At 40.9% G+C, this 12,274-nt stretch overlaps 1 pseudogene; it reads right to left on the minus strand.

The window, feature by feature from the left end:
• Window positions 1–10,818: 10,818 nt before the first annotated feature.
• LOC106846065 (ATP synthase subunit O, mitochondrial pseudogene) lies at window positions 10,819–11,457 on the minus strand (annotated as a pseudogene).
• Between the last annotated feature and the right edge of the window lie 817 nt (window positions 11,458–12,274).

The raw sequence follows: 12,274 nt of genomic DNA on the forward strand, positions 1-12,274 counted from the left end.
AGCATTCTGGTTTCCCTTCTGTCAGGCACATGGTAGAATTGTACTTCCCTGCACTCCTTGAAATCAGCCATGGCCCTGTAACTTGTTTCGGCCGATTAAAAATGAGCAGGAGACATGAGTCTGGCTTCGAGAGCTAGTTCACTGTTAGCCACATCTTTTTGCCCTGTCACTGCCTTAGGCAATGCTCCAGATGTTGCTCCTCCCTCAGCCTGAGTCCGAGAACAAGGAGACATGGAGCAGAGGCTCCAGCCAGCTCACAATAGATGTATATTGTAGGTAACAAATAAACCTGTGTTCTCATAAACCACTAAGACTTGAGGCTTATCTATTACTGCAGCATAACTTAGTCTATCCTGCGTGAGATAGAAGTCAAGTCTAGAAGGAGATGATGATCCAAGAGAAAATGGAGGGGTCAAGGAACATCTTGCACATTGGTACTCAATGTGTCCTGATGGTCTATCAGAAAATAGATTTGCCAGTAATTGAGTGATAATTATATAATACAACAACAGCGAATAGCATGTAGAAGGAAAATAGAATTGTCGATGGAAGCTCCGAAGTGGGACTCAAGCTGCTCCTTGAAAGATAAATTGAATGGGCAGAGGAAAGTGGGCCCATTCAGTGAGTGGGAAACAGAATGAGCCAAGGATGATGAGAATGGCATTCAGGGCAGGGGTGGAGATGGGCACAGAAATGAGACACAGTCTCACCAGAGCTGAGAGTTCATATTAGGAGAGGGGAAAATACCATTGGAAACAGAGGGTAGGATCCAATTTTGGAGGGGTCTTCAAAATTACACAGAAATACTTGGAATTCAATAAAAATAAGGAATGTAAAGTCCTTAGCACAATGTCTACCCATAATTAATGACTTGGCTTCTATTTGTTGCTGTTACTGTTGATGTCGTGCAATGAAGAGCCACGAGAGATTTCTGAGAAGAGACGTACCATGCAAGCAGTGCTTTCGACCGATCTGGAAGCGGTGCACAGGCTGGACTGCAGAAGGAACAACTGAATGTGACAAAATTAATGAGGAGGCAGTGGTCCAGGAGTGAGGCAATAAGAGGGAGGACAAAATAAATTCCACCCTAACTGCTATTTTTTTGTCTGTCACACTCTTCGCCACATGGCCACCAAGTGAACACTCATGAGAGCAAAATCTTCCCATGCTAAGAACCTGTAAAAATAGGGTTTAATAATCCTACGAAAGCATTCAGAGATTATTCCAGCAGTCTCTGGGGTGATTCAGATTTTTGGTTCTTTTGTGAAAAGTGAAGTTAGGCTGCAGAGAGATCATTTATCCAACCCTTAGCCAGCTCCACTTAGACCCTGAAACTCCCAGTGGAATCGACAGTCATACCTTGGAGAGTATCCCCGTTCCTCAGAAACCCTGCTTTTACAAGCTCCACCTAATGCCCTAGAATCTACCCGACATACCAGGTAGGAACGAAGTCTGTAACTCGGAATAGAAGACGCGGCCAGTCTCATGGTGACTTTCCCTGCCTCACTTCAATGGGGTTGCCTTCATTTCTACATAGAAGGTAAACATTGCCATGGTCTGAGACCTTTAGCCAGTGACACTAATGTTCACTGGCCTTCCTTCAAAAGTTGCTTAATTACTTGACCTCCGCCAGGGGACCATATTATCACTTTGTTGCAGATTAGAGCAAGTAATTTACAACAGTCCCTTGGATTCTTCAGGCCGCTGTTCAGCAGGGTAATCTTGGGCAGCTTCTAGTGTTCTGTGTCTCAGTTTGCTGCTCTGTGTACCAGGAAAACAATCATATTCACTTCACAGGGAAGCTGCAAGTCTTAATTCATGTTTGCAAAACACTTTGACATCCTCTAATGAAAAGTGCCATATCTAAGTGACATATAATTAGAGGCAGGTTTGTCCTTATGATCCTTGAGAGAAGAAAGCCAGAGAAGCAGTAATTGCATGTCTGTCGTTGTTTCTCATTCATTGATCAAATTCTTGACAAATACATGTCACCATCCTAACTTTCTGATTAAGAAAACAAGTCTTTAATAGCTAAAAATAAAACATCAAATTACCACATCACCTTCTACTTCTCCAGCCAAGGACACATTTTCCTCTTCTACCAGACCAGTAAATCTGGGATCCAATCCAGCTTACTTAAATGCAGGAGTGGGGAAAAAACCCAGACCCAAATGGTAAATGACTTGCCCAAGGTCAATCCGAATTTGGCCCCAGAAAGGTTTATTCTAATTCTATAGCTCTAATTCTTCTCTCTCAAAATAGTCTGAATTAATGAATCAAGTCGCCAGAAAGAATTTAAAAGGCAGAAGGGACATCTTTTCTTCTGACTGGAACATCAGACTTTTATGAAATAGAAGTTCTTTTCTACGCCAACCAGGGTAAGTTCTCCTGAAATGTCCTAATTAAGTGGATATGAGCCAATGACTTGTCTTCCAAAATATTTTGGGTTTGCGAGTAATGTCCCTTCCATATCTGGGAAAAAGCATTTCTAAATACACAGCAGACATCTCCTGTTTTCTCTGGAAGCCTTCCCCAAGCTGTTTCATGATAGGTGGTTTGCTGCTACAGCTCATTCTGTTCCCTCAAAGCAAAACACTCACAAGTTCAGCTTCTTGGCCCCAAAGACGGCAGCACATGGACAAGTCTGGTACCGAGCAATCATCTGGAAAACTTCCACATTTTCACATTTAAATACCCTATTTATGTGCTCTTCCATCAAAAAGAGCTTTGTGAGAAATGGTTATTTTCTTCAATTTCGTTTGCTTATCAAAAAAATCGAGAAAGAACTGTGATTTTGTTCTGAAAACACCATGATTTATAGATAGTGACTACTTAGGTGCTGATGGTTCATTTTCCTCCAAGGTAAATGTCCATCCCTCCAATAGCACATTTTACAAGATTCCTGTGAGAAAACTCCTGAGAAGGGAACTAAATTATGAGAATACTTACATCATTTCAGTAGCTTTTCCTTATATTGCAATGTATGCAACTTAAAGTGTGTTTATATATGGTAATGTGGGCACCATCCTATTATTTATTTAGTTTTTATATATTTTTATCTTTTTATATGTATTTTATTAGACTTGATCAATCTCACTTTTTCCAATAAGAAATTATAATAACATAGAATTTTTGGTATCGAGGAGGGAGACTCTGGATGGAAAACTGCTCATTTCTAGAGAAGAAAAATTAGGATAGTCCTTCCTTGATAATCCACATAATGTGTTTTTACTTTAGTGAAATGAAAATAGCATTAATTAGAAATACATTTGCAGATTCCATTACTCTATGCAATTTTTTGCAAATCCTGATTAAATGGTATAATAGCCCTGAAATATACAATTGGCTCTTTATTATTTAATCCAGAGGTTGGCAGCACCAACCACAAAACATAGCCAACTGCATCGTGTCACAAGAAGGGCACCGTGACTTCATGCTCCTGGTGAGAAGCACATGTGGGGAGCAGACCTGTAACAAAAACCAGACTTGGGATGCATGTGGTGCCTGGTGTTGCTTTTTCAGAAAGATTTTTATTATAATAATTAATAGTATTTTTTAAAGAGAAAACAGGAGAAAAGGAGCAAAAAAAAACCCACCTTGGTTGTTGGGCAAGAATACAAGGAATGCTGTCGGGGGTGGGGTGGGGCGGAGGGAAGGTGTATAATAGATTACATGTGGGCTGCTTTCCTCCTGGAGCGTCACACACTCCTGCCTCTGCCCAGTGAGCATGTGGGTGTTACACACTTACGCCCGGGTTCAAACTCCAGCTCCATACCAACTATCTTAGCAACCTTGCCAAGTTACTTTGCCCCTCTCTGCCTCAGTTTCTTCATTTGTAAAACAGAGTTATTAAGACTTACCTCATAGCATTGATGTGATGAATAAATAAGGTGACATATGTAAAGCATTTAGAGTATTGCCCAGGACGCAGTTGGGGCTTTTTATGATTAACTATTTGTAGTGTTGTGATCAACGTTTCTATTTTAAAACTTATTTCCAACTACAGTGTCTCTCTTAATAAAGTGAAAATAGTAGTTCACATGCCAAATTATAATCATTGCTATCGTTTCTATGCAAACATGACATCACTGACCCTTTCCCACCATGTCAATCATACCCTCAGCTCTTTAGTGAGCACTTACGGGACACAGACATTTCAGGCACAGACATGAAGGCAACACAAGTCACCTGTGGAAAGTACCTGGCTGAGAGTCACACAAAGGGCTGGGCATGCAGAAAAGAGGCAGCAATTGTGTCGATTGGGGGAACAGAGGAAGACCTTACAGAGGAAGTGACGTGTGAACTAAGTCTTAAAGGACAAAAGTGACATGTGAATTAAGTCTTAAAGGATGAACAGAGGTTTGAAGGGGAGAAAGCTGGGGAGGAAAGAGTCTACTCCAGGATGTGGAACCAATAGCCTAGTGTGAAGGGAGTAAGGGTGGAGAGTTGGCCCGCATTGTGGAGAACTGTATGAGAGATACAAGTGTGATGGGACATGAGAGTTATTTTCATGTGCTGTCTCGACTGGGCCATGGGGTGCCCAGACATTTGGTCAAACATTATTCTGGTTCTGTCTGTGAGGGTCTTTCTGGGTAGATTAGCATTTGAATCAGTAGGCTGAGTAAAGCAGATTGCCCCTCCCAGCATGGGTGGGCTTCACCCAATCAGTTGAAGGCCTGAATAGAACAAAAAGGCTGACGCTCCATTGAATAAAGGGGAGCTCCTCCTGCCTGACTGCCTGACTTCCTGAGAGTTGGGACATCAGTTTTTTTCTGCCTTTGAACTCAAACTGAAATATTGACTCTTCTTTCATCTTGAGCCACCAGACTAGAACTATATCCTCTGCTCTCCTGGGGCTCCAGCTTGCCAACTGCAGGTCTTGGGACTTCTCAGCCTCCACAAGTGCTTGAGCCAGTTTCTTATAATCAATCAATCAACCAACCAATCAATCAATCCTATTGGTTCTGATCTCTGGAGAACACTGACAAATATACATACATAGATATATTTGTGTATATGTATATACACACACACACATATATATATACACACACACTAATATATGGGGGAAAATATTCAAGTGTCCCTATTCACAATTCTCTTCCTCGGTTGCCTTCCAAGGACAGGTCTGTGACTGCACATGGATTCTTTGATTCATTTCCAGGGCTAATAGGTAAAGCTGAAAAATTAAGAGAAGGGGGCAGATTGATTTCTGTATCGTGCCTGTTCATGTCAAAGCAGTGGCGTGAAGTTTCTCTTGAAGAAAACATTCAACTCAAAGGCAGAAGGAAGAGGATGAAAGAGGTGGAGAGAGTTTCGAGGAGGAGTTAGCAAAGAGGGAAGGGGAGAAACGTAGCTTAGTGTGTGACTTTAGAGAGTGAGTTTGTAAAAGGACTGGGGGGAGTTTTGCTGTCAGCTGTATGCGGCAATTCTCCCCATGCTCAGGAGGCTCCCGTGAACACCGTCACTGCTTTTGAAAGCCAGATTCATGTTCCTTTGACATAAATCACCATGCATGAGGAAGCAGCAAAAAGGCCCAGTTTTATTTGAGTTGTTTAAAATAAACCCCTCAGAAAACATAAAAATACAATTAGAAAGGAAAGTAAACTCCTCAGAAAGCCCTTCAGGAAGAGCTCTGTATTAGCCAGGATGGTGTAACAGAAACCCAATCAACGGTGGCTTAGTTAAATGTGAGGTTTTGTTCTCTCTCATGACAATAGGTCCAGAGGGTGATAACCAGGGCAAGTGAAGCAGCTCAACAAAGTCTCTAGGTAGTCCTGCTGTTTTCCTGTGCTGCCATCCACCGCCAAGGTTACAAGACGGCTGCCACCCTGTGAATCACCGTGTCTGTCCAGGCAGGAAGAAGGGGAAAGAGCAGAAGGGTACTGCCAGCTGAGTCTGTCCCTTTACATAGGAAATCGTAGTTTTCCTGAAAGCCTCATACAGCCTACATACATCTTATTGGCTCTTGGAAAGCCAATATTTTGTCTGGATTCTGTTGGTAAGGAAAAGGAATAAACAGATATTGGGTAGCCGAGTGGCAGAGTCTGCCACACACAAAATATTTAATTGGAAGAAATCTCTTGATTAGTCCGTTCAGTTGGAAGCTAAGCTCTTGAGTGGACCTGAAGGAGGGCAGAACTGCCCTGCAAGAGAGGAGGGGAGGAAGTATTTACTTGCTCCTAAAGCAGACAGGGAGAGACTGAGAGGAAGAAAGGAGAAGAGCCGGTAAGATGATGTTGGACAGGGCATTGCACATCGTGACTCCCCACTTGGATTCTCTCCAAACTCTCAATAAGAGGGTATTACTCCTCACACTCCTCCAAAAAGCCATGAAACACTTGATGTTAGTGGCTTTCTGGTGGAAACCAGGAAGGTATGGGTTTCTGCATCCACTATGTCATGGGCCAGAATATAAAAATCCCTCTCGGTTCTGGAGCATGGAGACATGGAAAATCAGAAAGAGGTAAGCCATCACAGAACCTCAGAAGGGTCCATGCAAGTGCCTTACTCAACTGTTTATGCACTAAGCACCAAATAAACAAACAAACAAAACCCACAAACAAACAAAAAACACATTAACATTATACCAACTCCCACCAGAACTCAATTCCAAAGTTTCAACCCACTGCAATGAATCATTTATTTTCACTATTTTCTTCAATTCTAAATCAAAATCGGGAGGCATATTGATGACCACCAGCTATATCCTGTGAGTGAAGTAATGTATAAAATCTAGTACAACCTCTGATAATGCTCTACTTTGCTGGACACATAAGTGATGCTCCATGAATACTCAACCCAACACAAACTTTCCCATATTTGTGTTCTACTGCTATGTGACAAATTACCACAAATTTAGTGCCTTAGAACACCACACATTCATTATCTCGCAGTTTCCATGGATCAGGAGTCCAGGCACAGCTTGACTGGATCCTCTGCTCAGAGTCTCACAAGCTTGCAATCAAGGCATTGGCCAGCCTGCATTCTCATTTGGAGGCTCAACTGGGCAAGAATCCACTTTCAAGCTCTTCATATTGTTGGCACACTTCATTTCCTTGTGACTATAGGACTGGGGGCCACAGATTTTTGCTAGCTATTGACTGGAAGCCTCCCTCAGGTCCTAGAGGCTACTCATGTGGGCTTCTCAATATGGCTGTTATTCATCCAGTAAGGAGGATCTCTAGCTCCAGTCTGCTAAAATGCAATCTTATACAATGTCACATAATCACAGGAGTGACATCCCATGACCTTCACAACATAACATAACGTAATCATGGCAGTGAAAAAGGGACATCCTTTTTATATACAGTCAGGGATATGTTCTGAGAAATGTCGTTAGGCAATTTCATCATTGTGCGAACATCACAGAGTGTACTTACACAAACCTAGATGCTATAGCCTACCACATATCTAGGCTATATGGTACTAATCTTATGGGACCACTGTTGTACATGCAGTCCACTGTTGACCAAACCATTGTTATGCACGCATGACTATACATGTTAGGAGCAAGTCACAAATCCTGCCTACAAGAAAGGGGATTACACAAGGGCATGAACACTGGGAGGTGGGAATCATTGGGGGTCACCTTGGCATCTGTCTGCCACACAATCCATATTATAGCATACAAATTGTCAACCAAATGAAAACTTTTCTATAGCAAGAGTTCAGATAAAAGGCCTCAAGCATTTCTCCCTCGTATATGTACCACACACATCCTATATCTCATGGAGCTTAAGTGTTTGTATAGACTTAGACTCCTGGTGTCTCAAATATCAAATAAGTTACTGCATAACTACCTCAAAGCTTAGTGGCTTAAACCAATAACCATTATATCCTGCTTATGAGACTGTGGGTCTCTGGAGCATGGATCAGAGTAGAACAGAAACAGTTTATCTCTTTCCTGCTTGATGTCTGCTGGGACTGAAATATCCAAGATGGTGTCTTTCCTCACACATCTGGAGCCTCAGCTAGGATGGCTCAAGTGGCTGGGGGCTGGCTGGAATGGCCTACTAGGGTCATATTTGTGGGGCCCCAGTTCTTATTGGCTGTATTTCTCCATTCCTTCAGTTTCAGGCCTCTCTCTCTCCATGCAGCCTCTCCATGTTATGTCTCCTGTCTCTAGTAGGGGAGCTGGACATTTTACAGGGGCTGGACTCCTAGAGGCGGGCCATGGAAGTAGCTAGCTTTCTTAAGGGTTGGGCTTCGAAGTCCCAGAAAGTCACTTTTGCCATATTCTACTAGCTGAAGCCAGTCTTTATTCCTCCCTTGTCTCTTCATTGTCTTATTACACTGGCTTGGACGCCCCCTCCCCAATGCAATGTGGATTACAACATCATGATGATGTGCCTACTTCTCTCATTTCTGATTTTAAAGGGACTGCTTCTAATGTTTCCCAATTTTGAATCATTTGTGCTGGCTATTTGATAAACATTTTTATCAGGATAAAGAGGTCCCTTTCCATTTCTAGTTATTAAGTGTTTATTTTTAATAACAAATGCTTTTTCTGCAACTTTTGAGATGATCATATGGATTATTATCTTTTAATGTATGAATGTAGTGAGTTTTCCCACATTTGTTAAACCATCCTTGCATAGCAGGGATAAATCCAACTTGATTACAGTATATTTTTTTTTATAGTTTTTTCAATTTGCTAATATTTTGTTTAGGATTATTGTATTTTTGTTGATTAGTGAAATGGGCCTGTAATTTGTCTTTCCCATATGTGTTTCTGGTTTTATTTTGAAAGTTATATTGACCCCATAGAACAAATTGGGTAGTACCCTCTCTTTTTCTATTGTGCTAAATAATTTGCATATTTTATCTGTTCTTTAAAAATTTCCCAGGAATTTCCTATAAAACTATCAATGTTTTCTCTGTGGGAAGATTTTAACTATTGTCTCAATTACTTCAATGACGGTAATAGCATAAGACTATTCAAGCCAGGGCCTGGCCCCGTGGCCTAGTGGTTATGTTTGGCGCTCTGCTTTGGCGGCCCAGGGTTTTGCACGTTCGGCTCCTAGGTGTGGACCTAGCACTGTCATCAAGCCATGCTGAGGCAGTGTCCCACATAGCACAATCAGAAGGACCTACAACTAGAATACACAGCTATGTACTGGGGGGCTTTGGGGAGAAGAAGAAGAAAAAAAAGAGATTGGCAACAGATGTTAGCTCAGGTGCCAATCTTTAAAAAAAAAAAAGAGAACTATTCAAGCCTTTTATTTCTTCTGGTAAATTTTCCCCCAGGGTTTTGTCCTTCTCACCTACATTTGCAAAATTATTGGCACAGAGTTGTTGGTAGGGTTCTCTAATTTTTTTTTAAAGGTATGCTTTTTGGTGAGGAAGATTGGCCCTGAGCTAACATCTGTTGCTAATCCTCCTTTTTTTTGTTGTTTTCCTCCCCAAAGCTCCAGTACATAGTTGTATATCCTAGTTGTAGGTCATTCTAGTTGTTCTGGGTGGGATGCTGCCACAGCATGGCTTGATGAGCAGTGTGTAGGTCTGTGCCAGGCCAGACCAGGTAGGTCTGGGCCGCTGAAGCTAAGCACACGAACTTAACCACTCAGCCACGGGCTGGCCCCATTGTTCTCTAACTTTTTAAACTCTACTTTATTATAGTTATGTTCCCATTTTCATTCATAAGATTACATCTTTTTCCTTCTCCTCTTAATAAATCTTGTCGGTGGTTTGTTTATATTGTTAGTTGTTTTGAAAAATCAACTTTGGTTTTGTTGGTCTATATTGAATCTTTGCTTTCTATTTCATTTTTATTTTATTTTCCTTCTATTTTATTTGGATATATTCTGTTACTCTTTTATCAATATCTTAAAACAGATATTTATCTCATCAATTTTCAGGCTTTGCTAAATTTTCCAGAAGCATAATTTTTCCTGTATCCCACAGTTTTCTAATCACTATTCATTTCTAGGTATTCTTTGAAGTTTTCACTTTAAAAAAAAAGCTAAGTTATTTAGCAAAGTGTTTTATAGATTTTGAAATATGCAGGGACTTAAATTTTTTATGTTTTTGTAATTAACTTCTAACAAGCGCATTGTGTCGAGAGGTCATGGTGTACATGATAATTAGTCTTTCGAATTTATTGAGGCTTTCTTAATGGCCTAGTGCATGAATAATTTTGAAAATATTACTAAAGTGCTTAATAAAAATGTGTAATCTCTAATTGTTGGCCACAGAACTCTATGTTTGTGCATTAGATTGAGTCAATTGTGCTGTCAGGTTTATCTATATCTCGCTGCTCCTTGTCTGCTTGATCTAACAAAAATTAGAAGCAGTCACTTGAAATCTCCCACATGACGATGGACTTCTGTATCTATTTTTTTCTGTAGACTTGCTTCCTATGTTTTGAGGCTATTTTATTCAGTGCATACATGTATAAAATCATTGTGTGTTCATAATACTATCACCCTCCCCATCCCTAAAAGAACTGTTTGTCTTCAAGTCCATTCTATCTGACAGTAACATGGCCACACTAGTTTTCACGTGGCTTCTGTCCAATGTGTCTTTTTCTATCCTTTTGCTTTGTGTTCTATGAATTCAGCGTTTTTTTAGATTCTACGTATAAGTGATACCACACAATATTTGTCTTTGCCTGGCTTATTTCACTTAGCATAACACCCTCCAGGTCCATCCATGTTGTTGCAAATGGCAGGATTCAATTATTTTTTAAGGCTAAATAATATTCCATTATATACATATATAAATTACCTTTTCTTTTCCTGTTTCTTTTTTTCTGTTCAGGAAGTATTTTGTTACTGCTGAAGTTTAAGAATATTCACTGACATAAAATCAAGACTTTCAGAAAATCTGCTGCATAGCCCTGCTCAGCTTCTGAATCTTGGTTTTTGCAGACATATCAACATATTTCTCTTCAATACAGATAACCATTTCACCCATGATTGATGGATCAGTTTTAACTTCCAATTTCAGTACTTGGCCTTTACTTAGGAAGCTCTTCAGGACTGTTTGTAATTCAGGAAGAGTGGCTTCATCTAAAGGAGATGCAGTGGTAGCTGTGCAAGGTACTTCTCCCTGGGGGATGCTCATTATGGTAGAAAAGGCAGAAATGACTGCAGGGGTATTGCTCAAGCGACCTTTTCAGTAAGGAAATTATCAGGTTGGACATGAGGGGAGAAAACCCTCTCTTTGGCTGTCATGTCATTTAGGCTTTTCACTTTAATGGAATGCTTTATGTAGGGATTCATAATAGAAGCAGCCATTCGAGGTTCCTTCAAGATTTGTGCTACTTTCAACAATTCCTTTTCTACTTGTTCCAGTTTATTCTGTTTAGATGCAGCAGAATAAAGCTCAGTGGCATAGTGACCTTTGATACAATATCTGAACAGGTGGCCTCATAAGCTTGGCAAATGGCCTGGCCACAGATGTACTGAAGCATCGCACCTGCCAGGACAGCCTGGACACCGCTGGGATGGCCATCGTCTCCTGGGCAGCTGTAGGTCAAACTCGAGCTATAAATCACCTTTTCTTTATCCATTCATCCTTCCATAGATGCTTAGGTTGTTTCCATACCTTGGCTATTGTGAATAATACTGCAGTGAACATGAGAGTGTGTACAAGTTTTTCAGATCCTGATTTCATTTCCTTTGGATATATACCCAGAAGTGGGATTGCTGGATCATATGGTAATTCTATTTTTATAAATTTCTTGAGGAACCTCTATACTGTTTTCCATAGTGGCTATACCATTTTACATTCCCACCAACATACACAACAGTTCCCATTTCTCCACATTCTCACCAGCGTTTGTTATCTCTTGTCTTTGTGTGTGTGTGTGTGTGTGTGTGTGAGGAAGATTGGCCCTCAACTGACATCCATTGCCAATCTTCCTCTTTTTGCTTGGGGAAGATTGTTCCTGAGCTAACATCTGTACCAATCTTCCTCTATTTTATGTGGGATGCTGCCACAGCATGGTTTGACAAGTGGTGCTAGGTCTGCGCCTGGGATCTGAACCTGCAAACCCCTGGCCACCAAAGTGGAGCACAGGAACTTAACCACTACACCATTGGGGTGGCCCCTATCTCTTGTCTTTTTGAAATAGACAGGTGTAAGCTAATATTACACAGTGATTTTGATTTGCATTTCCCTGATGATTAGTGCTACTGAGCACCTTTTCATTGTTCCTGTTGGCTATTTGTATGTCTTCTTTGGGGAAAATGTGTATTTAGTTCCTCTGCTCATTTTTTAAAATCGGATTCTTTGGTTTTTTTCCTATTGAGTTGTATGAGTTCTTTAT

The sequence above is a fragment of the Equus asinus genome, chromosome 7, assembly GCF_041296235.1.
Source record: "Equus asinus isolate D_3611 breed Donkey chromosome 7, EquAss-T2T_v2, whole genome shotgun sequence".
Lineage (NCBI taxonomy): Eukaryota > Metazoa > Chordata > Mammalia > Perissodactyla > Equidae > Equus > Equus asinus.